Source organism: Dromaius novaehollandiae, chromosome 4, assembly GCF_036370855.1.
Source record: "Dromaius novaehollandiae isolate bDroNov1 chromosome 4, bDroNov1.hap1, whole genome shotgun sequence".
Classification (NCBI taxonomy): domain Eukaryota; kingdom Metazoa; phylum Chordata; class Aves; order Casuariiformes; family Dromaiidae; genus Dromaius; species Dromaius novaehollandiae.
The window spans coordinates 11,396,135-11,401,936 of NC_088101.1; the positions used below are offsets into that span (position 1 = coordinate 11,396,135).

A 5,802-nucleotide genomic window follows, 5' to 3' on the forward strand; every position below is an offset into this window, starting at 1 on the left:
TTATCACTGAAGGATAAGGTTAATAATGAAAACAAAATGTTCCCAAAATGGTTGGGAAGTCTGAAATACTGTGAAGTTCATAATTTCTCTTCAGAGAAAAATTCAGGTTTGGAAACTGCTATTAACACTCTTCAAAACTGTGGTTTGAGACTTCTCAGCCATGTTTAGTGTACACAGTTTGTTTTTATGCTGATGTCTCCTACTGAATTGTTTTGGCACAGCATGCAGAGAGAGTAATAAAAAATGAATGAATGCTGTCGAAACCAAATGACTGAAAAAGTAGATTGTGTGTCTTCAGATAATCAGCTTGGCTAACCCTCTGTTTTTGTTCTTTGGATCCCTCCTTCTACACACACCACCTTTTCCTGTAATTGTTAACATTCTTGTGCTACAAGTCTGAAGAGGATCAGTCATGTTGAAAGTACCGTACACATACTGTGAGTGACAAATATATACCTTGCAGTTTAATGTAGAGATGAAATAGTCCATGTATACATAAACATTGTTTTTATTATTCATGGGCAAATGTATTACAAAACCATCTGTACAAACAGCCACTCTAACTGGCTGAACTACTTGATTTAAAAGTATTCACTGACATTTGCTATGTAATCTTTTGTAGTCATGAGTGTGTGTGTACAGAGTGTACTGTATGTTCAGAAGGGCACACATTGTGACTGTCACCTGTGGCTCTGTTTCCGTTACACTTCTGTTTCTCCCACCATCATCTTCCTTTCTCTTCCTTCACTGCGGAAGGAGTGGTGGAATGCTATTCTTGAGTACACTTACATATCCACAATGGTGTTTTCAGTTAAGGCCTTCAGTAAGATCTGCTTCTGCTAGGATACAAACTGTAGCATAGCCAACTGAGATACTAACATGGTAAGAAGCTCTGCCTTCCCTGCATTTCGGTATTCTATGTCATGAACTGGCCTGTGCTAATAATTGTATCTTTCAATTGAGAATATCACTGCACTAATGTCTTTATTAGCCTATGGAAGCTTTAAAAAAGTGGATGTTCCAATTCATCCTCAAAAAGAAAAAACAAGCAGAACTTCATGCATCAACTGTGAAGTGAATGAATTGTACTCATAAACTCTCTATTTTGAGTCAATTGGACCCACTGAAGATTTGTTTCAATAACCACCTGCAGAATTGCTGAAATTGGGTTGGAAGGCTTGGCTTTGCTCAGAATAATTGTAGTTGGTAAATTAGGTTGAAGACTTGATTCTAGCATAGTTCCAGCAGGTGATCCTGAGTTTAACAAACTGCATGTTCTCTCTGCCATAATCTAAGGTGATATCTACTGAACTAATAGGCATCTTACAGGTGTTGGCCTGCATACCGTGTTTCTGCTGGAGCAGTAAACAATTTTTTGCCTGATATAAATATGTTAGGGTCAAAGGGTAATGGTACAAAACTTTCTTCCACTCATCCAAGGTGGAAAAACATGGTCTCCTGTGAGCACAGGATTCTCTGCAACAGTGAGTGACTCCATCACTTACAGGTACAGCCTCATGATTCTTGCATGTTTCATGAAGCTCCACGTCCAACTGAACAAGAAGAGAGAAAACACCACAGCAATAGTCTTTCTGATATTCAGAGGAAGCAAAAAAAAAAATTTTTTTCATATCTCAATAGTATAACGACTACTTCTAGGAATTGTCAGACTCCGGTAAACAGAGCTCCATTACGAGCAGAGAATTACAGATGCTGTAGATGGTCATTTTGGATGTCTCATTATCACAGACAATTGTATTTCCTAAGGAGCATTCATGTATTTGGTTCAGCCCTTCAAAGTTTCTTCCTCTGGTTAACTGTAAAAACTTAAAGCATAATGGAAAATTTGAAAAATTATCTCCAGGCTGGCAGTGAGCATGCTGCCAAACCTAGATGCTTTGATAATCTACTGGCTACTGTTTGCAGTGCTATTTTTAGTTAAGCAATTGTGCTGGGGATCAACCAGAGGATCTAATGCAGGGCTGAAGCTAAATTTATTTTCCATTGTTTAAGGAGAACTGAAAAAAGATCCAAAATCCAAACTAAGATGCTCAGGAATGAACGTGAGATCTGCTTGGCTGTACAACTGCACTGGAAAAAACAGAAGGCCCTCAGTTCAATTGAAGCTCCCACTGTTGAAAAGTATCTTTGATAAAGTGCATAGGCTAGAAAGGCTGAGGACAACATGGCCATTCTGTCTGTACCTTCAGGAGACTGCATCATGGTGAAGGGCATGTTCAGTGCATGGAAAATTCACTAACAAGGAAGCAAAGAACAGAAGAAGGAAAGGACTCACCTGTGGCTCCGAATAAGGTATGTGTCCCTCCTCAGGTACCTGACAGCACTTAACACATTCTGTCATGTTCTTTGCAATATCAAGCAATGCATCAGTTGTTGCCTGAGACATTCTCTTGGTGAAGTGGATCAGAATTCTGAAAAATCACAATACTGAAATGATGGTTCACATTTGAGGAATGGTTTTTTCAGTGAATCACTGAGCCAGACCAGGCAGTACAGTACAAAAAGATCTGCCCAAAGCCCAGGTAACAACTGCATTTTCTTACTACTAAGAGTAGCAGCTATAGATCTACAGCTTAGAATGGGATGCTTTTTCCATTCAAGCTGCTAAAATCTTATACCATGTACTGGGAAACAGACGTCTCCTGGAAACTCAGCTGGGCATCATAACAGGCTATGCACTCATCCAAGCTGTCTGCAAGCATGGTTTCACGCTTACAAACACCTAGATATTCACTGTTTTATGCTTGAGGGTGCTCATCAGGAAATGCTTACACTTCGAGCAATTCAGCTTCTCCCTGCACAGCTAAGAGTTCACAGTTTATCCTTAGAAGTTCCTGTATCTCTTGAATGGGATTTTGCAAATCGTTTTTCTGAAAGAAAATAAAATATTCGTTAGCAACACAACTTTTTCTGAGGAAAAGCTGTTCACAATGAAATACTTATTCATTAAGTAGCCTCTTCCCAATCTTGTTAAGGTTCAGAACATCTATGACCCTGTCATTATTGCAGCTGGGAGTCCTACAAAATTTTGTTTTTCATGATCTTGCAGGGCAGAAAAGTATTGTTGGTGCAGTGGGTGGGGAATGGATGTGCAGAGAGGGTCATCTTCTTTCACAAATAGTCGGGATTAAACTCGTCCTAGAACTCAGCCTTATTGACTGTTTACAATAAACAGCTTGGTTCTGCTTCTAGCAGTCACTCAGCCTGAGCTTTGAAGCTGTCTTGGAGCTCAGGATCTGAGCTGAAAGTTGGCTCCTACCCCTGTCAGCAGCATCTCTGAGCAAAGGAACTCAGTCCCACGGAGATGAAATTGGACTGCCTGGGAGAATTATACCATGATTTAAAAGCACCTCCAACCTTGGTTTACAGGCTCCGAGTCCTGAGACGTGCACGACTCACAACAGTTCAATTCTTAGCCCTTCCGCTCTTCCTGTTTTGTGCTAAGAGCGTCACCTACAGCATTGCCTTCGCACTCAGCAGGGTTGTCGGTTTTCCAGGAGTGCTTCATAGCCCGTAGCAGCTCTCAGATTCAGCTGAAAAGATGTTCTTGCAACCTCTTGAATGTAACGAAAATGAAAAGAAAATTTGAAAACCGTTATCAAGCTCTACAAAGTTTCTAAAAAGCAATGTTTTACTAGGAAAACACCAGGTCTGGTTTTGGATGTGCTGATGGCCCAAATCTATTATGGAAATCCCAAATGATTATCAACATTCCATGTTATAAAATACGAAATGAAATTTTCCAAACATTTCAAGAGCTTTCTAATGGAGAAATTCTCTCAGCAATATTTACCGTTCCTCCCCTTTTTTGCTTTCCTCTCTCCAATATTTCCTCCCCTTTTTGCTTCTTAAATTCAAGGATTCTTGAGAGTTCTTATATTTATTAGAAAAATTAAAAAATGTAGAGAGAACAAGAATTGAAGCAAGGACAATATAGGCATTTTTATTAGAATATTGAAATTTAGAAATAAAGAGGATGATGTTTCTGAAAAAATATTTTTCTTTTAACTCTTTTTGAGTGAAAAAAGACCAATGTCATTTGACAGAAGTAGGTGAAAGAATCAAAGGTTTGAAATGCGTGTGCAACCTTTTCTAAGCGCATACTAGTTTTTCTTCAAGCTGTCCTATTAACAATCCTAACTAACAGTATTTATGCAGTATAAAATCAGCAATTGCCTTACTGTTCCGGGAATGACACTCTGTTATCCTGGTATTCCTTGCACTGCATGCTGGGATCTAGGCTCTGGTATGGTGGAATGAAATCTTCATTGAGAGCTTTGAATATCCAGAAGTACTGATTTTTGGGGGGATTGGCTTTACCACAGCAGTCAGCCAGAGCACCATATGCTTCATGAAGTTTTTCCATCTAATAGATCCTATCCAAGAAACGGTGGGCTGTATGAAAATGTATCGGCAGGGAAGAGCATCACAATTATGGGACTGTATAGAAAGTCTAACGTACAGTTCTATCAATTTAGATTTTTGTTTTTATATGTATATTTATACAAACAAATAAAGAAAAAGTGTGCTTTTTTAAAAAAAAAAAAAAAACTTTGGGGACAGATTCTCAGTGACTGTTATTTGTCAGTCTGGACTGGCTAGAAATAGAGCCATAATCCGTGTTAGTTTCTTACCAGTGGTTTCAAACACTCCACTGTCTCCACGTTGTCAGCACACAAGTAGGCAAGATCATCGATGCTTTTGATCTCTTGGACTACGTTTTTTTTGCTGCGCTTCTGGAGATAGTGAGAGAAGCAAGATCGTGGAACAGGAACTACATTGTTGAACAGAAGCACATTTCTCACTTTTGGGGACTCCGACTTCTGGTTTCTGAGACTTTGGCAGCATTCTGTAGGGATTGAGCTGAGAGATAAGAGTTAAATACAAGAGGCTTAGCAAAGTCATTGGGACTAAAATTACCAAGGGACTTTGATGCTGTTACACCCAATTTCATGAGGAAATTTCTAGCTGTGTGAATTATTCATTGAAATGATACAACATGGTGCCATAAATTTGTGTCCTTTCTAGTGCATTTCTCTTTCCAGTGAGTTATCTTGGTCTTTATTTTCCTATCCCAAATTGTGTGTTGACTATAAACTCTTCAGATGAGGACTCCTTCCTGTGTGCTTCCCACTGCTTGAATCTGAGAGGCTTCTAGGTACTTTACACTTATTTTCTTTGTTAATAATAACCAAAAATAATGGTCATGTGATGTATTTTTCTGGAATCTTTATGCATTCCCTTCATTCCTCAAAGCTACGAGTTAGGATTGATAATCTCAGAAGAGACAAATGTCCTGTGCCTAGTTGTTCTTCCCATCACAGAGGGACTATCTGCTCCTCAAGTACCCCAAGGTCCTATCATGCATGTAGTAGAGGGTTGTATTGCCTGGAAGTTTAGCCAGTAATTTCATCGTTTGCTTTTAGGATATATAAGGTGGCAATCACTTCTGGATTCAAGCAAGCTTTAGATATTTCTTTCTGAGCTTGATATTTTTATAAAGCACAAGCATCTATCAAAGGAAAAATATAAATGGAATAAGAAACATCAAACTGATGATTCACTTACACTGCTTTAAAATCCTCTTCCTGTTAATTTTTGAACTCATGGACAAGCTCACTTCTGTATTCTAGGGAACAAAATAAGGAACAATGGGGCTTAGCTCTGCAGTTGCTGTGGAGAGATGTTGTGTGCCTTTGATGCACACGGTGTGTGCATTCTTTTGGCAATGTACTACAGGAATGGGGTTGCAATTTTCAAAAATGCCAGTATTTTGCCAGC

At 39.0% G+C, this 5,802-nt stretch overlaps 1 long non-coding RNA gene across 1 annotated transcript; it reads right to left on the reverse strand.

Annotated features, from left to right (window-relative positions):
* Positions 1-492: 492 nt before the first annotated feature.
* On the reverse strand, positions 493-5,542 carry LOC135328131 (uncharacterized). Its single transcript, XR_010388869.1, has 3 exons — positions 4,656-5,542; positions 2,297-3,577; positions 493-1,553 (listed from the first exon to the last, which is right to left on the reverse strand). It is a non-coding gene; the product is annotated as an uncharacterized LOC135328131 (long non-coding RNA).
* Positions 5,543-5,802: the final 260 nt, after the last annotated feature.